Source organism: Myodes glareolus, chromosome 1, assembly GCF_982192425.1.
Source record: "Myodes glareolus chromosome 1, mMyoGla1.1, whole genome shotgun sequence".
Classification (NCBI taxonomy): Eukaryota; Metazoa; Chordata; class Mammalia; order Rodentia; family Cricetidae; genus Myodes; species Myodes glareolus.
In genome coordinates, this window is record NC_142026.1 from 60537100 (window position 1) to 60561682 (window position 24583).

The 24583-nt window shown below is 39.5% G+C and overlaps 1 long non-coding RNA gene across 13 annotated transcripts in view; it reads right to left on the bottom strand.

Moving 5' to 3' along the window:
- LOC146896012 (uncharacterized) overlaps positions 1 to 24583 on the bottom strand; it is a 112401-nt gene that overhangs the window by 72274 nt on the left and 15544 nt on the right. For 7 of the 13 annotated variants that reach the window (XR_015738296.1, XR_015738295.1, XR_015738302.1 and 4 more), the window contains 4 exons: positions 19469 to 19521; positions 17779 to 19024; positions 13302 to 16312; positions 544 to 12892 (listed from right to left, as the gene is read on the bottom strand). This is a non-coding gene — a long non-coding RNA (uncharacterized LOC146896012). Of the gene's footprint in view, positions 1 to 543; positions 12893 to 13301; positions 16313 to 17778; positions 19025 to 19468; positions 19522 to 24583 lie in introns of those variants that run through there. The other 6 variants (XR_015738292.1, XR_015738297.1, XR_015738294.1 and 3 more) reach the window with 6 other exon arrangements.

Here is a 24583-nt window from a genome sequence, read left to right on the forward strand (position 1 = left end):
ATTCAGTTAGTTTCAGCAGTCATGAATGATGGACCAGCATTGATGTTTAGATGTTATTTCAGAGAAGAAATGAAAATTTTGGAACAACAGGGAAAAGCAAAAGGCCTTGAGTCTTCCCAAGATCAAATTCTTGGTAAAGGCCCTTTTGTTGACCCACAGGTTCAAGTTCTTTATGATGAACAAATCTTGTCCCTATGCCATAAAGCTAACTTAAATGCTTGGGACAGGATTCAAGAACTAAGAAAATGAATTGAATCATATACAAGGGTTAAACAGTGCCAGAGACAACATTTTAGTGACTTTTGACAAAGATTAACTAAGGCTATACAAATAGGAGTAACAGACACAGATGCTAGATGAGTACAAATCGATCTCTTGCTTTTGAAAATGTCAACTTAGAATGCAAAAAGATACTTGGGTCTTTAAAGGTTAGATCAGCACCTATGGGTGAATGGATCCTGCACACAATGAACATTGAGACATTTGACTATAATTCTGAATCTTGGGTAGGATAAGCAATTTCCAAAATAATGAGGAGACATCAAAATTCCAAATGTTTTAATTGTGGTAGAATAGGATATCTGAGAAGGGATTGTAGACAAGGATTCCTCGGAATAATATCTCCCTTGGGAATGGCAAAAATAGGAGGACTGGGCCTTCAGGTTTATGTAGAAGGTGTGGCAAAGACCAACATTGGACCAATGAATGCAGTTCAACAACAGACAGACAAGGCAACCCAATACCATTGGGAAACTCCTTGAGGGTCCTCTTTCAGGACCCCAAGCCAAAAGTGACCCAGTCATTCTCAGTCACTGTGGAGGACATGTCTCACCAATAAAATTTTAAAAATCCAGAGCCTTCTGTAAAAGACCATACTGTTCTAGATGATGACATAAAAATGGAAGATAAGTCAAAAATTACAATAGGAAACAGGAAATGTATATCCTGGCAGACTTCTATAAATGATCAAAGACCAAAGCTAAGAATATGTATAAATGGCATTGTAATTGTTGGTTTGATAGACACAGACATTAGAAATAATATATAAGCAATTTCCTAAGTCTATAATTTACCATTACATGGATGGTAAATTATATTACATTACATGGATGCTATCTGATTCAAACATAGATACTTTAGAAAGGATGTTTGGGAAAGTAAAGATAGTTTTACCTAAATGGGATTTGCAGATTGCTCCTAAAAAAATACAGAGAGGAGAGTCTGTCAATTACCTAGGTTATAAAATATGTTTACAAAAAAGAAGGACACAAGAGGCACAAATTAGGAAATACCGATTACGGATTCTTAATGATGTTCAAAGATTGTTAGGAGACTTTTCCAGCCTACGACTGGCTGTTGGGATAATACCTGATCTAACAGTTCATTTAAACAAAACCTTAGATTGTGATAAAGACTTGAATAGTCCCAGAGAATTAACAGCTGAAGCAGAAAAGACATTGACAATGGCTGAGGAAAAATTGCAGGAGGCACATGTGGATAGGGTGAACCCAAATCTTAGTTGTATTCTAGTCATATTGCCTTCCAGAATTTCTCCTATGAGAATTTTAATGCAGAGGGAAGATATTATTTTAGAATGGATCTTTTTACCACATAAACCAAATAAAAAATTAAAAACTTATGTGGAAAAAGTCTCTGAATTAATTATAAAAGGTAAATCGTGACTTCATCAACTAGAAGGTATAGACCCAGCAGAAATTACAGTGCCTTTCATTACTGATGAAATAAAAAAGTTATGGGAAGACAATGAATCATGCCAAAGAGCTTGTGCTAATTTTGGGGGAGAAATTAATAGCAACTATCCCAAAACTGATAGACTTAACCTCATAAAGAGAACTTCTTGGATTCTTCCTCAAATTGTACGTGATGCTCCAATAACTGGAGCCCAAACATTTTATACTGATGCTGATCAATCAGGAAAGGCAGGTTACAAATCAGACGAATTGAGTAAGGTGTAGTGATATGAGTGGCAGGCCACTTCCCACCACTCAGCTAGCTTTAACCAAAATAATTACACAGAAACTGTATTCATTTAAACACTGTCTGGCCCATTATCTGTAGCCCCTTATTGGCTAACTCTTACATATTGATTAACCCATTTCTAATAATCTGTGTAGCACCACGAGGTGGTGGCTTACTGGGAAAGATCCCAACCTACATCCATCTGGGGTCAGAGAATCATGGCATCTGCCTGACTCTGCTTCTTTCTCCCAGCATCCTATTCTGACTACTTTACCTATCTAAGCTGCTGTCCTATCAAAAGCCAAGGCAATTTCTTTATTAACCAATGAAAGTAACACATAGACAGATAACCCTCCTACATCATTTCCCCTTTTTCTGTTTAAACAGAAAAGAAAGGCTTTCATTTTAACATAGTAAAATTACATATAGCAAAACAGTTATAAAGCAAGAATTACAGTTACAAAATTTATATCTATATTTTATTGTAACTAAGGAAAACTATAACTATAACTAACCATTCTTCAACTCCATCAAAGACTCCAGAAGAATATAATATTACCTAAGTAAACAAGAAGTAAGCAACTTTCAAACTCTAGAAATGACAGAGACATCTCGCTTCCTGTACAGTCACCCAAAGTTCCTTTGTACCGTTGGGGCATCCATCTTCAGCCTTCAGGCCCATAGTATCCAGCAGACATTTCCATGAAGTGGAAACTTTTAAAGACAGTTCAATCACTATCTGCTGTGTCCTGCAGAATATCTCGCAGACTTTTTCATGAATCAGGAGCCCTGAAAGACCATCTCACCTTTAGGCAAGTTCGGCAATACTCTCTCTGTGGGTTCTTTGTGTCCAATTTATGCAACAGTCCAGGCAAGAGCAGTTTCTTGCCCAAATGGCTGTCAAACTCTATAAGGAGCATCTTCGATGCCCATCTTCCTCTTGAAGTAGATTGGTGCTGATGGGAGCAGATGTGTCTCATTGTCATTCAGAAGGCAGAATTATATGCCATTCTTATGGTGCTAAGAGATTTTAAAGAACCTCTTAATGTAGTTACTGACTCGCAATAAGCAGAGAGAGTTATCTTGCATATTGAAACCACTGAATTTATACTAGATGATACAGAACTGACCTCATTGTTTATCGAGGTACAAGACATGATCAGGAACAGGCTTTGCCCTATATACATATTACACATCCGATCCCACACGGGTCTGTGAGGTCCTCTAGCACAAGGTAATGTAAACATTGATCAATTATTGATTGGAACTGTGCTGCAAGCCTCTGAATTTCATAAAAACATCACGTCAATAGCAAACGCTTGAAGAAAGAGTTTTCTATTGCCTGGCAACAAGCTAAGAAAATTATAAAGAAATGCCCTACTTGCTCTTTCTATAACCAAACACCACTGCCTGCAGGGACTAATCCAAAGGGTACTCAAAAGAATGAAATCTGGCAGATGGATATGTTCCATTTTGCAGAATTTGGAAAATTAAAATATGTACAATACACCATTGACACTTATTTAGGCTTTCAGTGGGCTACTGTTTTAAGCTCAGAAAAGGCTGATTCAGTAATCACACATTTAATAGAAGTTATAGCCATCATGGGTATACCTGCACAAATAAAGATAGATAACGATCCAGCTTATGTCTCTAGGAAAATGAAACGGGTTTTTTTGCTTATTATAATATTAAGCATGTTACAGGAATACCACACAAGCCTACAGGTCAAGCAGTATATAAAGATCAAATTGAACTATAAAGGATATGTTAAACAAACAGAAAGGGGTGGAAAATGCCCCCAGAAATAGATTACATAATGCCTTATTAACCTAGAATTCTCTTAACACTAATGAGAAAGGGACAACAGCAGCAGAAAGACATTGGATAATGGAAAAGTCTGCTGAATTAAATCAACTGGTTTATTTCAAGGATGTGCTGATCTCACAATGGAAGCCAGGAGATGTGCTAAGTTGGGGAAGGAGTTTTGCTCTTGCTTCCACAGGAGAAGGAAAATTGCAGATACCATCAAAATTAATAAAGATACGGTTCAAAGAGGAGAAACCTCTTGGGAAGGAGAAATGATAGCTCATCTACAATGATGATAATCATACAGGTGGTAAGAAAAGCATATAGAATGGTGGCAGGGTTCTGTTCTTATCTCCACAGAAAAATACTCATCTTCAAAAAATTCAAGGAACCCTGGATGTTTAAATACTGACAGATGGAAAAAAATTGCTACCCAATAAGAATCAGCAAATCAAATAGGCTCCGTAAGTAAAAATATTATATATATATACATATTCATAAATATATAGAGCTGGTTTTGGAGTTGGACTCTGGCTCGGTCCCTCTCTAATTCCAAGCCTGTTGTTAAAAGAAAAACCCAGGGTTTCTGTCTCATGTCAGGAGTCATGGTATGAGACAGAAAGAAAAAGAATTTAGAAAACATCTCTACTTTTCTTCATATATATTTTTATCTTTATCATACCTTTCATTAAATATATATGTCTATATATGACTATATAAATAATGTTTAAGTTTTCCACAATGAACAATGAATTTTCCTGCAGTAATCTTTGAAGATTACAGGAAAAAGATGGAACCCCATAACAACAACTCCACCTGGTTGATATGATGTCACGATACTGATAACGCTACTGGAAGACCTGTTTTGGGTACCAGTTGCACAAGACAGTTCCAACTTGGTTAGCTGAAATGGTGCACATCTTTTACAACATTCTGGCTAGACCTCCACAAAATACTCAGAGACTATTTGTAATCTTACCAGACATTGATCTTGAAATTTAACCATCATTTTACTTTCACAGGATCCCCTAAAAAGAACATTGCCCCCATGACAGCTGGAAGTAATTCTAGAGGACAATGTCCCCTCTCCCAGAAAAGTTTGTCCTCAGGCTTAGGGACATCATTTAGGGGTTGATTATAATTGGTATATGGTTGAGGATTGGGGGAGGGATTTTATAAGCTCAGGGATCTTTTTGAAATTAAAAAAAAGGGACAATAGGATGATGGGATAATAGATTGGTATTTGTGAGTTATTGTTTATAGATAATTACACCGGCATGGAATCTTGTATATGGATACAAAGTTAAATTATACTGAATATTGTATGCATGCATGCTTCTACCTCTGTTTAAAACATTTTTTATGTATTGATATATATTTACCATATTGTTGTAGTATACATTTCCACCTCTGATCAAGATACTTATACATTGTTTACATTTGAGGTTATTGTCCTCATTTATTGCACAATTGTTTATTGTCTTAGTCTATAAGTTAGATAAGTATTAAGAGTTATGGATTAATAGTCATCTATGTCATATTTATAGTTGGATTAATCAGGTTCTTTAGATATATAGAGATTATATTCTGTGTAGATAGAAAATCTTCAACCTCTTCAAAGAGCTGTAGAAAATGGCATTTAATTTAACTTAGAGTTCTGTGGTAGCGAGACACAATCACTCCTGGCAACACAGATCTATTCCCAAGAGAATGTTGAGCACCAAAGACACTCCACTGGGAGCCTGTTTTCTTCTTGGTTAAACCGGCTTTTTGGGCAAGGAACTGCCCATACCTCAACCACTGACAAGGTACATGGTGTCCGGAAATGGATAAGTAAGACTGTCAAATCTTGCCAAGACAGGGTAAGATGATTTTGAAAAGTTTCTTGCCTTTAAAATTAATCTGTCAGTTATTCTAGACCTTAGCCAAAGTTGGTTACTTCAACATTATAAATGTGATTTTGGGTAATTGCCCAGGTAGCCAGTTGTCTCTGTGGTTTGTTGTCTGTTTTGGAAGTTGTTTGATTGCACTTCCTAATTACTCAAGTAACATTATTTCCCTTCTTGGATCTTCAATGGAGTTGAAGACTAGATAAATGTAGTTACTTTCCTCTCATGACTTGGCCAAGATATTTATTATGCAAGATTTAAGTTAGTTAGAATAGGATATTTGTTCTTATTGTATATAATTTTGTAATAGGTTTAGAACTCTCTTATTTAAACAAAAGGGGGAGGTGCTGCAGGAAGGTTTATAGCTAACAACTACTCACCTATTGGGGCATGGCCTCATAGACTATTTACCTGGATGTGGAAGCACGTCTGGCCCCATCCTCTCTGCTTCCCCCTGGGCCCTGTTTGCTATTCGGTTTGCTTTGGATCTGATCTTAATCCATTGTTCAAGCAGAGAATCCTGACACTGTAAGTTTTACCCCTTAATAAACACCGGTCTATTTCTTAGCTCTGAGCTAGTGTGGGATTCCTTTTTTTAAGCATCCAATCTCTCCATCATCAAGGTACAGATGTGACTATCATTACTCTGAATCTTGGCATCCAAATTGGCCTCCTTAAAAGACAGATGTTCAGTTCCTAGGGATTAGAAACCTATCTCAAGTGAAACAAAGCATGAGATGGGTTGAATGCAGAGTGAAAGAAGGACAGAGAGGAAGGCTGAGGCCATATGTAGCTAATATTACAGTGAATTTATGGGATCGTGACCTTCTGCAGCAATGGAATACCCAGATTAACATTTCTGCAGTCCCAGAAACTCATGTTTCTGTGAAGGATATTGTAAGGTACTATAAACAAAGGTCACCAGCCATTCAGGCTGAACAAGAACACAAAGCCACTAGCAAATTTTTCAGGTACTAATGATCCTACCTTTAAAATGATTAAGTGAAGAACCAATATGGGTTAAACAATGGATTTTGACATAAGAGAAACTGCAAGCTTTAGAACAGCTGGTACAGGAGCAACTAAATGCTCACCACATTGAAGAATCAACCAGCACTTAGGAATTCTCTTGTATTTGTTGTTAAAAAGAAGTCTGGAAAATGGAGAATGATAGCAGATCTAAGAGCTGTCAACAAGGTAATTCAACTTATGAGCCCTCTACAATCGGGAATTCCTTTACCTTCTCTATTACCTAAAGGATGGCCTCTTGTATAGTTATTGATTTAAAAGATTGTTTCTTCGCTATACCTTTACAAGAAAAGGACAGAGAAAAATTTGCCTTCACAGTGCCTACTTATAATAATTCTCAGACTACTAGGGAATATCAGTGGACCATCCTCCAAAAGGGAATGCTTAATAGCCCCAACCTGTGCCAATACTTTGTAAGTCATCCATTGGAAATAATATGTAAACAATTTCATAAATAAGTAATTTACCATTACATGGGTGACATTTTGCTATGTGATTCAATTGCAGATACCTTAGAAAAAATGTTTAAAGAAGTAAAGAAAGTTTTGTCTAAATGGGGATTACTGATTGCTCCTGAAAGAAAGTTCAAAGAGGATATTCTCTCAATTACCTAGGTTATAAAATAGGTTTACAGAAAATTAGAACACAAAAGCAACAAATTAGGAGAGACTGATTATGGACTCTTAATGACTTTCAAAGATTATTAGGGGACATTTCCACTCTGAGACCAGCTGTTGGGATATCACCTGATCTAATAATTCATTTAAACAAAACTTTAGACGGTGACAAAGACTTAAATAGTCCCAGGGAATTAACAACTAAAGCTGAGAAAGAATTAACTGTGGTTGAAGGGAAATTGCAGGAGGCACATGTGGATTGGGTGTATCCAAATCTTAATTGCATTCTAGTCATATTGCCTTTCAGAATTACCCCTACAGGAATTTTAATACCAAGGGAACATATCTTAGAATGGATCTTTTTACCAAATAAACCAAGTAGAAAATTAAAAGCTTATGTGTAAAAGTCTCTGAATTAATTATAAAAGGAAAATTGAGAGTTTGTCAACTAGTCATAATAGACCCAGCAGAAATTATAATGTCTTTTACTATGGATGAAGTTTTAAAAATATAGGAAGACAATGAACCATGGAAAAAAGATTGTACTGATTCCTTAGGAGAGCTTAAAAGCAATTATCCCAAAAGTGATAGAATTAACCTTATAAAGAGAACCACTTGGATTCTTTCCCAAATTGTATGTGATGAACCAATAACTGGAGCCTAGACAATTTATGCTGATTCAAATGAATCAGGAAAGGCAGGTTACAGATCAGAAGATTTATATAATCTTATAATTACATAAATTATATGAATCTTATAATTCACACTCCTTATAATTCTATCTAAAAGAAAGAGTTATGTGCTATTCTCATGGTCCTAAAGGAGATTAAAGAACCTTTCAATATAGTTACTGATTTGAAAAATGCAGAGTTGTCTTGCATATTGAAAGTGCTGAATTTATACTAGATGATACAAAATTGACTTCATTATTCATTCATGTTCAAGATATAGTCAGGAATAGACTTTGTCCCATGTACATAACACATATCCAATCCCATATGTGTCTGCCAGGTCCTCTAGCACAAGGTAATGCAGAAATTCATTAATTATTTATTGGAAATGTGTTGAAGGACTCAGAATTTCATTAAAAACACATCAATAGTAAAAATTTAAAGAAAGAGTTTTCTATTACATTCAACAAGCTATGGAGATTATAAGATTTCCGACCTGCTCTTTCTATAACCAAACACCACTACCTGCTGAGAGTAACCTAAAGGATACTCAAAAGAATGAAATCTGGCAGATGGATATTGTTCCATTTAACAGAATTTGGAAAATTAAAATATGTACACCACACCATTGATACTTAAGCAGGTTTTCAATGGGCAAAACTGCCTTGAGCTCAGAAGAACTGGTTCAGTAATAATGCATTTATTAGAAGTCATGCTCATCATGGGTATAACTGCACAAATAAAGACAGATAATGGTCCAGAATATGTCTCTAAGAAACTGAAATAGTTTTCTTGCTTATAATAATATAAAACATAATGCAGGTATACCAAATAATCCTACAGGTCAGGCAATTATAGAGAGATCAAATAAAACCATAAAGGATATGCTAAACAAAGAGAAAGGGATGGAAAATACTCCCATAAATACATTGCATAATACTTTATTAACCTTGAATTTCTTAATTCTAATGAGAAAGGAACAATAGCAGCAGAGAGAAAATTAATAATATAAAAAATATGGATACCTTCAAAATTAATAAAGATTCACTTTGAAAAGGAGAAAGCTCTTGAAAAAGAAATGACAGCTCTTCCACATATGTGTGGGGCAAAATTCTATTCTTGTCTTTGAAGGAAAACACCCATCTTCAAAATGTCAAGAGATCTGGATGTTTGGATGCCTAAAGAGGAAAAGATAACTATCCAAATAGGATCACTGAACAAAGAGAAATATGACTTATAAGGACAGGTCATCTGCAGGGTAAAATTTCATTATCTGTGCATATATATTTATGTCTACTCATCAGTAGAATAATAGTCTCACTTAAAAATCAAAGTTGGCTTTGGAGTTGGACAATAGTTATCCTTCTCTAAATCCAAGCGTGTTGTTAAAAGAAAATTTCAGAGTTTTTGTCTCATGTCAGAAGCCATCTGGTATAGGACATAAAGAAGAAAGATCTTAGGAAATATTTTACTTTTCTCCATACCTATTTGTGCCTATACTGTATCTTACATTGAATATATGTCTATATGAATAATGTTTAAGTAGTCCACGATGAACAATAGATTTTCCTGCAGTAATCTTTGAAGTTTCCAGGAAGAAGGTGAGACCCCACAACAACGAATCCAGTTGGTTGATATGATGTCATGATGTTGATAGATAGAGATACTTTAAGACCAGTTTGGGATACCAGTTCCTCAAGATGGTTCCAACTTGGTTAGCTGAAATGGTGCACCTTCTTACAGTGTTCTGGCCAGAACTCCAAATAAGAAATTCAGAAAAACCCTAGTGACTACTCAGAAACTACTTACCCGACAGTAATCTTGAAACTTAACCATCATTTTAGTTTTACAAGATCCCATAGAAAGAACATTGCCCACATGACAGCTGGAAGTAATTCTAGAAGACAACATCCCCTCTCCCAACAAAGTTTGTCCTCAGGGTTAGGGACATCAATTAGGGGTTGATTATAACTGGTATAGGATTGGGGGTTGGAATAGGAATTTTGTAGGCTCAGATATCTCATTTTAAAAAAGGGGAAATTGAATGGGATAATAGGTAGGTTACTGTGAGTAAGCTCACAATAATAATAATAGTGAGTAATAGAATGAATATTTGTGAGCTATTATTTATAGATGATTTAAATTGCTATAGATTCTTGTGTATTGATACAAATTCAAATTATATTTGTTATGTTGAATATCTCTTATTTCTGTTTCTAATATTTGTACATCTATGCAAAGTTATTTTCTCAGATTGTATATATGCATGTTTCTACCTCTGTTTAAGACATCTTGTATACTGATACAATTTAAGGATATAGTTATCATATTGTGCTATATATTTCTATCCCTGATCAAGATCCTTATATATTTTTTTACATTTTGAGGTTATTGTTCTCATCAACTGCACAGTTTATAAAAGACTGCTTAATATTCTAATGTGAAGTCTTAGTCTTAGTCAAGTTATATAGGTATTAAGTATTTTAGGTCAATAGTCATCCATGTTTGTTGGTGGGAGAAGTCTTTCTGTATATGTATTGCTTTTATTTGTTAATGAATAAACAAGCTGCTTTGCTCTGTGATAAGGCAGAGGAGAGCTAAGCAGGGAAACTAAACTGAATGCTGGGAGAAAGAAGGAGGAGTTAGTAAAAAGCCATGTTGCTGTCTGCAGGAGACAGCTGCACAGGAACCTTGCCAGTAAGCCACAGTCATGTAGTGATACACAGATTAATAGAAATGTGCTAATTTAAGATGTAAAAGCTAGCTAGAAAATACACTTAAGCTATTGGCCAAACAGTATTGCAAATAATAGTTTCTATGTGAATATTTTCAAGCAAGTGGCTGGGAATGAACAAGCAGCTTCTCCCAACAGTTTGTCATACTCATAATTAAACTAATCAGGTTCTTTAGATACATATAGATTGTATTCCACCTAGATAGATAATTTTCAACCACTTCATTAAATGCCATATTCTACAGTTCTTTGAAGTGGTTGAAGATTATCTATCTAGGTGGAATACAATCTAACTGTAGAATATGGCATTTAAATAACTTTGGGTTCTGTTGATGTGAGAAACAATTGCTCCTAGGAGCACCGATCTATTCCCAAGAGAATGTTGAACACCAAAGACCTCCACTTGGAGCTTGTTTTCTTCTTGGCAAAACTGTCCTTTGGGCAAGGAACTGCACATGCCTAGACCACTGAAAAAATTCATGGTGCCTTGACTGGACAAGCATCGTACAGGAAAAAATACTGCCAAACCTTGTCAAGATAAGGTAAGCTAATTTTGAAAAATTTCCTGCCTCTGAAAATTGTATGCCAGGTACTCTAGGTCTTAGCCAAAGTTGGTTGCTCCAATGTTGCAAACGAGGCTTTGGGTGATTGCCCAGGTAGCCAGTTGTTCCTGTCATCTACTGCACATTTTGAAAGCTGCCATAATGTATTTCCTGCCTATTCAAGTAATATTATCTCCCTTCTCAGGCCTTCAATGGGTTTTGGGTGTCAGCCTCGACCAAAATACCTTTCTTTCAGAGTGGAGGCATGGGAATTTAGAAATATATTAAAGAATACAAAGACGCAAACATAAATAATAAAATGCAGAAGCCATAGGAAAGTATCGGGAGGTAATTTCAGTGAGGACTGAAAATTTGTCCATGTTTAATTTCCAACTGGTTAATATACCCCTGATTTCAAAAGGTAGGATTGGAACAGAAGGACTACATTTAACATACAAATTGAAAGTCATGGGATACATTCAGTTGCTCAAGCCCTTGACTCATGTCCTAGACCAAACACTCTGTAGGCAAACCACTCCCTGGGTGAAATCCCAAGTTATTTCCATAAGGGGAACTAAAACTTTTGTTTTATGTAGGAACCAAATACTTCCTATTTCAGGAGCACAAAGTCTCACAACTAGCCACACCTGTTTACAGTAACCTTGAGAGAGCATAACTCTGACTTACAACTAGGTAGGACCTTTGTTTGAGTTAGAAGCATAATAATCTCGAACTAAAAACAAGTCACAAACTCTCTGACCTTTTGCCTCTTTGGGCCTCTACAATTCCTCCCTTTTTATTAATTTTAATAAAGCCTGTGCTTCTGCAACAGGACAGATGATCGCACCTGCCTTGGGATGAACATTTCTCCATTTCCCAGTCTTACCCATCTTTAGAACAGGCATTCTAATTCATACAAGTCCACATCTTAGATGCCTGTTGGGGGGAAAAGGATCAAATCCTGTCTTTGACTGCCAACCTCTGTAAAGGGAAACAAAGGGTTAAGGGAGAGAGTACTGGTTTCAGCATCTTTGAGCCAGGTTTCCATCAAGAGAGGTCATTAGCAATTTGTCAATGGTAAGCAAGCAGATAATACTTTGTGCTATGCATACTTCAAGGCTAATATATCTCCTTACTAAAGGAATGGTGGATCATCAGGGTTGGTAAGGCCCACTTGTGAATTGGTCTAGAGTATTCAGCTGTATCAACTCTAAATTTGTCTTAACAAACATATAAAATTCAAGAATTCATTGCTAGTATCAAACTGTTCTTAGACAAGTTCTAAACATCTTCTAACCATTAACACCATATAGTGAACATTACTACTGCCAAACTTTTCTTAAACAAGTTCTGATCATTTTCTAATCATTAACATCTTATAGTGAACTAAAGCATTAACAGGTCAACACCGTAACGTGATTTAACAGGTCAATACCATAACATCATTTAACAAATCTTGATTCTCTTAAATACATTTTAACCAAAAGACAAGAAGATTTTTGTAATGGGTAAGAGTCCAAATACAATGCTGCTTTTAAGCAATTGTCCCAGTCTTTGAGCAGCAGAAAAATCCTTAGGCTACCCTCCTCTTATCTGAAGAGGGTTTTCAGTCCTTTTTTCCCTGAGGAGAAAATTAAGATCTCAGTTCTCAGGCTCTCTTAACATTTCAACAGCAGATTGAATACCTCATTGGCAATCTGAGTTCTAGTCCACTTTCAAGGAAAACAGGATTCAGAATGTAGCAAGTTGTAATTGTTATGCTTTTGGCCCTTTAGAGGACAAGCCACTCCCACTCCTGGCAACCCCTGACCTCTCCCCACCCCTGACCTCTCCCCACCATCTTGGAACACACACTTACTGGACCCTTGGGGTTGTGCGCATCTCCCTGTTTCTCTCTCTCCCCCCTCTCTCTCTGCCCCCCCCATTCCCCTTCCCCTCCATAACCCCCTGAATAAATATTTCAACCTCACTCCACCAGCTTCAATCAGGTTTCAATCAATGAGTCTCCCCGTTCTGCTATGGTTGCTTACCTCTATCAGAATCGTGTTTAGACTGATCCCGGGGGTCAGTCCGCCTGCATGTTAGCACTGCATACTTCCCATGCAGTATATTTGACTGGGGACCCAGGGTTCCTCAGCTTCTTTATCTTTTTTTTCATTTCTTCTCTTTCCTTTTTCTCTTCTCCCGTCATTGTAAATGCCGCTCAGAATGGCTGATTAGAATCCCACTTATATTTCTCCTGAAGACATTCCAATATAGGTCTCGGATGCTGCTGTTCCGTGGGTTTTCATGATTCTGGCTCTGGATAGCAACCTCCCATGGCGGGTGACCCCCAGCTTTTAAAAATTCCAGTCAACTTTTCAATCCCAGCCATGGCACAGTGCAGCTTTTTCGATTCCCGCCTTTTGCTCCCCTCTGCGGCTTGTGGTATGGCATGGCAGCTCAGCAACAGGGCAGATCATGCCTTTAGGTCCCTCTCATTAAGCTTAAAATTCTTACAGCTCAAAAAATTGTGACTTTTTTTATACAACATGTGGCTGCCACCATTTTGACTGGGGTCAGGTGATCGCCATCTTTACTGAGGGCCAGGTCAGGTAACCAAATTCCACCATCTTTACTGAGGTATTACCAGCCCGGTTCCCCAGTGTTAACTTTATTACATGGGTGACCTTACTGCCATCTTGTCTGAGAGGCAGATCATGTGACAAGCTCTCTCACTTTTACTTAAGTATACCCTGCCTTGTCCCCCGGTTTTCACTAAAATCCTCTCATTAACTCTGTTACATGTGATTTACATAGTGGCATGCCTTTGATAGGGACCATCAAAAGCATGAACGTTGCCCAATTCCTGTTCACTCTTTCTATGTATAGTAATTGTTCATTACATTTCATTTCAGACTACAAAATCATAAGTCTCAGATTTTAAACTGGTATGTACTTTTAAATCTCTTACAAAAATGCCTTATATTTAATATTAAGCTGTTCTCTACTATTGTCAGTTCTGTCATCAACCTTGTATTACAAAGTCTTTTTTTTCTCTTCCTTCTGCCTTTTTACGAGTGTAAATCTTACCCGTTAAGAGCCAGTACAGTCAATCTCAGACCCAACCTCCCAGAGAGATTCTATACTGCAGTTATACCTAATATAAACAGCCCTCAACTGCACAGAGATCTGGGGAATGTGATATTTAAATATTTAATTATTTAAAAAAACTTTTCATAACGAAAAGAAATAGGTTGGTTCCTAGCAGCAGCACTCTGTTTCCTCCAAGAAGACAGAAGACAAAGGGGCACAGAACACATCCATCTGCAGTTGCAGAGCAGCGTCCATCTGCAGTTTGCTTCAATTGCCAAGTGCTGACCATTGGGCAAAACTGCCTTTCACCTAAACTAAAGACCTCCAGAAGTGGACAGAATCACTGGAATCGATAGCCTAGCTGCTCAGGTCAAGGTAGGCCTGTCTTCCTACAGATTTCTTAACCCACAGGGTCTTCTGGAGCCTGACAGGCCCTGTGCTAAACAGAAAAGGTCAAGTGCAACCTTCAGCGACCATGGAGGACCCAAAAGAGTAGCTCTGGATGCCAACCAAGTAAGTTCTCTGTCATTTCTTAATCAATAACTCAAGTAAAATCTTATCCTTGTCAAAGATCTCTGACAGTTTGATAGCTGAGAGGTTTTGACAGGTTACCTCACCAAATAAAAAATACTTTTCATTTTACAAAAATATGCCACAGTCATTATATGTCTAAAACCTCTGTTTTTACAAACCCAAAGAGTTCTTGTGAGTTCCAGGGAGCCAAATCAAAGAACCTACTTTAAACAGGTCAGATACATCCCCCTCAATTCCCTGTTCCTAAATGTTTTCCCTTAATTTAACTTTGTTCTTTGTTCTTCCAATACCTTAAACAGGATGAGAGACACCAGACATTTCCATGCCACAGACACCAGTCAGAAGCAGTGACCAACTATGCCAGGATGTGGCCAGCACCCAGCCTTCTCTCAGGTCCCCCCCCCCAAAGACAATGCCCACAAATAAGCCAGAAGCAGTCTTGAGAATTTGCCACCCCAATTCTTTCAAACTGTGGTGTCTAATCTCCTGCCTTTTATTATAAGGAAGATCTGGGAATGTTATGCTTTTGGCCCTTTAAGGGGCAAGCCACGCCCACTCCCAGCGACCCCTGACCTCTCTCCACCATCTTGGAACACACACTTACTGTCCTCCCTTGGGGTTGTGCGTGTCTCCCCCCCCCGTCTCTCTCTCTTCCTCTCTCTCTGTCCCCCTTTCCCCTTCCCCTCCATAACCCCCTGAATAAATATTTCAATCTCACTCTACATGTTCTGTCTATCTATGTCTCTGTCTCCTGCCCGCCTGCCATGTGTCTGCCTGCCACCACATGGCCCGCTTGTCGAGATATTGTAGGGACCCACAGTCAGTCTCGGATGGGCGGATCGCAAGCCGCTCTCCCGGGACCTTATTTTAAAGTATAAAAGTAATTATTGTACCTGTTGCAGCAGGGTCTCAGTAGCTATGTGGATCCTGAGTGTCTGGAAGCAGCCCACTATCATGCATTGCAGAATGATATCCACTGTGTAGAATAGTGGCAGCAGGTCCCGTGGATCAGGTATCCCTCTCTGTGGGGTCAGGTAAGCAGGACCACAAACTTTCATCCTGACTCCTCCATGGGGGTGTTAGCAGCTAAGAAGTCTGGTATTCTTCTGCTGGACACATCAAACCAGGTATTCTGGAAGCCATCTCACTTGATTCTCATCCACATAGACATATCCTCCACCCCAAATTAATACAGGGTCGGGTCCTTTCCATCTTCCAGTGCAAGGGTCTCTTCACCTTGCTTTAGCAAAGGTTGCTTTCATGCCATTATGCCATAATCTATCTGATTCATTGACATCCATATTCAAGAAATTTAGCATAAACGATACATGACTTAAGGCATTCTGTGGCATTTGATGATACAATTCTCCTGTTTTTATCTTTCAAAGTTGTGTTTTCAAGGAGTTATGAGCATGCTCCATGATTCCTTGCCCTTGAGGATTATAAGGAATACCAGTTTTATGTTCGATATTCCATTGGGCACAAAATTGCTAATTGTTTTATTAACATATCCGGATCCATTATCTGTCTTTATTATTTTTGGTGTTCCCATGCATGAGAAGCATTTTAAGCAATGAGTTATTACATGGTTGGCAGCTTCCCCAGTTTGTGCATTGGCCATCAAGAATACTGGATATGTATCAACTATCACATGCACATACTTCAATTTTCCAAACACTGAGACATGAGTAACATCCATTTGCCACATGTGATTAGGAAGTAGTCATCAGGGATTTACCCCCAAATGAGATACAGGTAAATATTGTGGACACATCTCACATTGCTTAACAATTTGGCAAGCAGCTTTCCTTGTTAATTTAAATTGCTTTTGTAAACTTAGGCTATTTTGATGGTGCAAAGCATGTGACTGCTGAGCAAGTTCAACCTATGATAGAGCAACTATTTTTTGTAAGTTTATCAGCTAAAGCATTGCCTTCAGCTAATCAACCAGGAAGATCTGAATGTGCTCTGATATGTCCCACAAAACATGGTCACTTTCTTTGTTGTATTGGTTCTCTGAAATTAACTGAGGAAATACTGAAAGCAAATCTTTGGCAATCTTGTGATGCCAAAGGATGGTATCAAAACAGCCTTCTAAGTCTAAATTGATTTTATGGATGCCTTGTGGTATAGCTTTAGGAGAAGGCAGCCCTGGTTGGAATACTCCCATCGGCTGCACGGTTGTCTTAACTTCTTTGAAATCCTGAATTAACCTCTATTTCCCTGATTTCTTTTTAATCCCAACTGCAAGTCTGCCTAGTTGACAGGCTTAATTTGCCTATTTACATTTTTACAGACCCCTGTATCTGGGTCTGGAGCTGCAGTTCCCCGAGGCTACTGTTTTTGCAGCTTGGATTTCAGGCTTGGATCCTAGGATCTGGATTTAAAGCTGTGCCATTCAGTGGGGCACAAGCCAGGCTCCATCCACTGCTTGTCTATCCTGACTGGGTCCTTTGGACCGGGCGGTCAGTTCCTCATTTCCTGCTTCTGCCTCGGCAGGTCATAAGACACATTTATCTTGTCACTGTTTTCTCACTGCTGCGTCTACACAGCATCCACACTGTACTCAATATCACAGGTTTAACAATGAAAGTGGAAGTCTGTCCTCACCTGAAATGATAGGACCCTCACCCCTTATTCTCAAAGGGGCAAAAAGAATTTCCTAGCAAAATACTTTAAAAATAGAAACCCAGACTTGCTTGTTCCCAGGGAGATAGTGGCCTTCCCCCAACACCTGAGAAATTATGCCTGGCCACCTGGTACAGGCTGATAAAGATGGCCTTGCTCTAAGAACAAGGAAAAAGCGGACTTAGCAGGATGGGAGGGAGCAAAAGTCCTTGCACCCGTGACAAAAAAGCTTCAAAAAGCCTCTTTGGAGTTATGCCTTTAAAAGCTTACCACACAGAGAAGATACAGCTCCTCTCTCCAGCTCTCTGTTACAAGATGTTTGAGACGGGGATTCCGAGCCATGGTTTGTACTTGCAATAAAGAAAACCTTGCTACTTGCAGTCCAGTCTCTCTGTTTTTGTTTTTTTTTTTTTTATGGTCTCTGGGGGTCATGATCTGGGCACAACAAAACATTTTAGGCTGGGCTTGGTGACCTGAAACTTTGAAATTGCTAAGAAAAACAGGCAAAACACCTCAAGATACAGCATAGAAAAGAAGTTGCTAAAAAGAATTCCAATAATGAAAACTTCACAGGATTTAGACCTGTGAGGTGATTCAATGGGAAAGGCGGCTGCTGCCAACCCTGGCAATCTGGTTTCAATCCCTGAAACTCTCATGGTGCAGACTGTCCTCTGACTCCATAAGTGTGTCATGGCACTCATGGACCCATGTAAATATATAGATGCACAAATAAATGAATAAAATCTGATAGAAATTTAAAACTAAACACTGTTTTCAAAATATGGAGCTGGAGCTGGACACTGGTGGTGCACACCTTTAATCCCAGTGCTCAGGAAACAGAGGTAGGTGGATCTTTGTGAGTTCAAGGCCAGTCTGGAATACAAGAACCAGTTCCAGGATAGGTTCCAAAGCTACACCAAGAAACTCTGTCTCAAAGAAAAAAAATGGAGCTGGAGAGATGGTTCAGAAGTTGAGAACACTGCCTTCTCTTCAGCTCCCAGCACCTATATGGCCACTCACCACCATCTGTGACTCCAGTTCCAGGGAATTTAACACTCACTTCTGGCCTCCAAGGACACTGCACACACATGGTGCACAGATACACAGCAGACAAAATACCTGTTCATATAGTTATCAGAATGATAATAATGGAAAAAGTTTTAACAACATGTTTCTAAAATTCAAAATTTGGCAAACGGAACTGCATGAAATAAAACAGCATCAGCAATAAAAAAGAAACCATCAGCTGAGTGAAGAAATAATTCAGAGAAAGAGGGAAATAGCTTGCCAATGTCACACAAGGAATTGACACATTTAAAGAACTGTGGAGTTTAGGGAAGTAGCTCACCTCGTACAGTTCTGGCTTCGCATGTAGGAATCCCTAAGTCAGATCCCAGGACACCATGCAGCTGAGCATGGTTGGTGCACATCTTTAATCCAGCACTTGAAAGGTGGAGGCAAGAGGATCAGAAGTCTGAGCTCATCCTTGACATAGTGAATCTGAGGCCAGCATGAGCTACAATTGATTTAAAAAAACATAGTATAAATGGTATCACCTCATCAGAGAGAGGGAGGAGGAGGAGGAAGAGAGAGATTGACAAAACACACCAAAAATGTATTATCAATAAATGAGCTACAGACCTGAATAGACAGTGCTCAGAAAGAGAAGATATAAATGCCAAAATAACACCTGAAAAATTGTTCAACATTCCTAGCTATCAGTCATGGGGTGAATGCACATAAACTGCTGTGCGATCCCATCTCATCAGTCAGAAAATGGCATCATCCACAAAACTAAGGACAGCAGATGCTGCTGAAAATGTGGAAGAGGGAAACCTTAAATGCACTGCTCATGGGAGTGTAAATTGGTCACCCATTTGAAAACAGAAGTTAAAAAGAAATCCCACATTATCTCAGAATTGAGTATAATTAAGCATTATTTATTTAGAGGTAGACTCACAGATCACAGTCCTCTGCTCGAATGGGAAACAGCAGCTGTTTCGAATCCCGCAGCTGGAAGAGAGAGGGAGCATGTTTTACACTGGCATTTATATTATAAGAGGCCATGCCCAAGTGGGCAGGTAACTTGAAGGCTACAGGCTGATAGATTTCACACAGCACCCATTGTGTAAATCACTATGACGGTTTCTCAAAAAAACTAAACTTAGGACAGAGCCAGCACACTCTTAGTCCTCTGCCTGAAAGACTCAAGTCAGTTGAGATGCAGGTGCATATGTGATTACTGCTGTACTGGTCACAGTAGCCAGGAAACAGAAACAGCCTAAATGTTCCCAACAGAAGGATAGAAAAACAGTGGTGCATACACGTAATGGAATTTTATTCGGCCATAAAGAAAAATGAAACCATGATGCTCACAGGAAATTGAATATAACTGGAAATCATGTTAAATAAAATAAACCAGACTCAGAAAAATGTCACAAGTTTTCTCTCACATGCAGAACCTAGATTTAAACTGATCTGTGTGTAAACAATGAACTAAGGGGGGACCAGGAGAGGTGGGGGGACATCTTAAAGAAGGGAGGAACAAAGGAAGTCAGGGTATAGATGTAACATGAAAGCAGAAGGGGGAACTGAAGGAAAGGAAGCAGCCAGATGTGGGAGGGTCCTGAAGAAGAGGAAAGAAGTAGAACGAAGGATAAAGACACCAATGCATAAAGATTCGATAAGGAAACCTGTTATTCTGTATGATGTCTTTTTTCCACCAAGACAGAGTTTCCCTGTGTAATCTTGGCTGTCCTAGAACTCACTCTGTAGACCAGGCTGAGTCTCTGTAGACTCAGAGAACCACCTGCCTCTGCCTCCCGTGTGTTGGAATTAAAGACATGTGTCGCCACTACCTGGCTATACAATATCTTACATTTTCAATAAAAAGAAAAAGAAGATAAACAAAAGAGCCCACAGTTTAGAGAACCCCAGAAAACACCTCTTATACATGTATGTCAGTCTCCACACTGTAGTTCTGCCCTCTTAGAAAAGATGCTTGAGAACAAAGGCAAACCTAAAGGTGCAGTTTAGACTGTGTCCTGCAGGACGAAATAATAAAATTAAGCTATAATTTAGAAAAACTATCAACAAAACCAAAATATGTTTGTGTCTCCAGGGTTGAGTAAAGGAGAACCAAAGTCTCCTGCTTTACAATTTTCCATAATAAACAACCTGGGAAATCACACTTTTTCTTGAGCATATGCCTTCTGTGGACTTCCGGTTTACAGGGTGCCCTGAGCACTTGGTCAATATGCACTGAGTGGACTGACTGGGAGACATGAGCTTCAAACTCCTCCCTGAGGAACAGCAAATGTAGAGTAACGAGGTTCTATGTGCAAGACTCGAATGACAACCTCTTCCTGCTAGATAGACACCTGCCTAGCCACCTTCAAAGACTCTGGGAAGAATCAGGTACCTCTTGCTAGATGATTTTGCAAGTGATGAAACTACAAAAAAAATTTGTAGCCAGTGGCATGCACCTGTGTCCAAGCTACTTGGTATTAAAAGGCAGGAATAGACCTTGAGCCGATGATTGGGGACCCGGCTGTATAACACCTCTTACTTGAGAGTTTCTATGTTAGTAAACCCTGCATCCACAGAGAAACAATAAGAGGGCATAGTTATTTTTGTCCTTTTTGGTGACTGAAGAGCAAGAATGATATAAAACTGAAGTTTATCCAATTGCAACTCCTTCCTGGAGCTGGAGAAATGACTCAGCTGTTAAGAGCACTGGGGGCTCTTATCAAAGTCATAGCTTCAGTTCCCAGGGCCCACATGGTGGCTCACAACCATCTATAACTCCAGTTCCAAGGGATCCATTCAGTCCTTTTGACCTCCAAGGGCACCAGGTATCACACAGTGCACAGTCACACATGCAGGCAAAGCACTCTACTCATAAAGAATAACAATAATAAAAAAAATCCTTTTTTGAAAAACTCGCCAAGGTTCCTATTGCTCCAGATGCACCAAGGTCATACACCCTGTGGAGATAATATTATATAACTCAAACAGCTGAAGAGTTATCAGATCACAGTCTCCCTCAGACACACACACACACATACACACACACACACACACACACACACACACACACACACACACGTGCAGTGCCTGACAACAGGAAGAAAGAGGCTCAATGGCTTTTTAAATAAAACCTCTACCTCCACTTTCCCCCAAAATACATTCATTACTTTATGAGTAAAATAAAAATTCCTGTGTTTTTGTGGGACATGGTGATACATGTCTTTAGTCAAAATATTCAAGAGGCAGAGGCAGGAGGATCTCTGTGAGTTGGGAGTCAACCTGGTATACAGAGAAAGTTCCAGGCCAGTCAGGGTTATATAATAAGACTTTGTTTTACAAAAAATCCATAGTTTACAATCAGACTTATTAACATGGAAACTCCTCTACAATAAACACACAGTTCAAACTTCTTACTTTATAATCAAGTGTCAGAACAAGTCTCCAAATCAATGTGATTCTCCCCTCAAAAGCCTTCTGAGGAACCCCAAGCCCCTTAACATGACATAAGCCCTTTAGAAGCTGACCTCACCCTACGCATTGACCTTGTTCCACACCTAGGAGGGCTTGCCTACTGTTCTTTCCAGCATGTGGGCAGATCACTAGGTCAGAAGGAAGTCCCTGAGGAGCTCTGCTACTCCAAACCCCAAAGCTCTCACTGCCTGTGATGTGTTGGCCAGGGTTGTGCTAGACATGCCATTCTTGACGTGCTAGCTCACACCCTTTCTAAATCACAACCCGTTAAAAAGAAGGGATGGTGTCTTATATTTCTCTGTTCATCTGCACCAACCAGACTCTAGGTGTTCACTGAGCACTGTAGTACAGAAGCTGCCATTCTAGGGGCTTTGTGCATTTCATTTCACTTGATCTTTGCAAATTTCTCACAAGTGAGAAAACTGAGGCTCAGAAAAGGTGAGAGAAGACTGCTAAGGCCACACAGATGAAAAGTGGGGTATGAGTGATAGGAATTCAGGTTCCTCATACCCTGACAAGCCAGGCTTGGAGCTGTAACCAGGCCAGTGCCTTGGATGGGGCAGCAGTGTCAGATGGCTCACTGGCCAAGCTGTCCCCTGGGCAGGGCAGAGAGCCAAAGCACACATGGCAAGGGAAACAGCTGGTGTTTGATTGCTTTGAAGCCAACACGTGGGTTCCCCTGCTCCCTGTAGGTCTCCTTTCCTGTACTGCTTGAGGTAGTGGCCCCACTATGCTGCACTGATGGTTTATCTTACCCCCTAAACAAAGAGACAAGATATTGGGAAATAAAAGTCACAATCTCTGAAGGAAGGCTCAGAACACAGTTCTTGAGCAACTGGTTTGGAGTGGGAGCCCCTCCCTAAAGCCGCTCAGCCTCAGTGCCCATATTTTCTTTTCAGGGCCTGTCAGGCAGCTTTGGGATCAAGATGTTTGCCAATAAACCTGTCTGACAGAACAGGATCAGAAGAAACCCTAACACCTTGCAAACCCCAGCTTAGTGGAAAGAGCCATCTCACTCCCACCTCACCCTGTCTCGAGGTAGCATCTTCCACACACAAGGTCAAAGCCAAGAGCTTCATGGGAGACAAGCCTCTACTCTGGTGGTAATAGCTGCCATTCATGGGTGACTGCTGTTTCACAAGCACGATGCCCAGGGCTTTAAACCCTTTTCTTCTGCTTATCCTTGTTAACTGTCATGGATTATGCAGTCCAACCTTTAGAGCAGTTGCAGACACAGGCCCTGGGTGACCAGGCCTATTCATAATCCCAACACTGACCATCAAGAGTTACATCCATGTGGCCATGCTACTTAAAATTCTCTATATGAAAACTGACATCAGTCACAGTTCATCTCTAGAGATGCTGATGATTCATTCGCTGTCAAGTGCTTGCCCCCAGTCAGCTGTCAGAACAGTTGGGGGGGTCTCTTCATCATGTTGTGGCTCCTGGAATTGAGGCTCTCAGAATCCATACCAACTGCCCACTGTTAATAAACACTAAGTGGAATTAAATCCACGTGCAGCCTGCCTGATTTTAAACACCCTCAACACCCAGTATGTGGACTCCCTTCCTTCCCAAGGCTGAGCGTTATTTATGGAGCAATTACACTGGTCAAAGGGTTACAACAGATTCAGATTAGAACCAATCCCAGGATCACCATAGAGACATGGAAATTCAAAGGACCTACAAACAGCACAAATATATGAGGGCCAAATCTGGGAGGTGGCATTGTATGTCTTTAATTCCAGCAATCTGGAGACTGAGACATAGAGGCCTCTGAGTTCAAAGCAAACCTGGTTTGTTACATGAGGGCCTGCTTATTGGGGTTTCTGTCCTGCCCAGCTCCCACAGTCGTTAGGTGCCAAAGAATCACACAGAAGTTGATGTAGGTGGGTCATCTATCTATGTGTTACTTTCATTGGTTAATAAAGAAACTGCCTTGGCTTTTGATAGGACAGCAGCTTAGATAGGCAGAATAGACAGAACAGGATGCTGGGAGAAAGAAGCAGAGTCAGGTAGATGCAATGAAACTCCAACCCAAGATGGACGTAGGTTAGAATCTTCCCAGTAAGCTGCCACCTCGTGGTGCTACACACATTAATAGAAATGGGTTAATCAAGATGTGAAAGTTAGCCAGTAAAAGGCTAGAGCTAATGGGCCAGGCAGTGTTTACAATGTGAATACAATTTGTGTGTTGTTATTTCAAGTGTAAAGCTAGCCATGCAGGACGAAAAGCAGGCCTGTTTGCCTCATGCTACAAGAAGTTACATTAGTTATAAACTGATTGACCCATTAGCTCAGGCTTCTTATTAACTCTTATAACTAATGTTAACCCATTATTCTTGTCTATGTTAGGCATATGTCTCAGTACCTTTTTAAGTGGGGCAGGTCACATCTTCCTTCTTCGGTGTCTGGGCAGGACTGGGAATAGAGCTTCCTTCTTCCCAGAATACTCCTATTCTCATTGTCCCACCTCTACTTCCTGTCTGGTTGTCCCACCTATACTTCCTGCCTGGCTACTGGAAAATCAACGTTTGTTTAAACCATAATTGACAGAATACAGAATTGTCCTGCA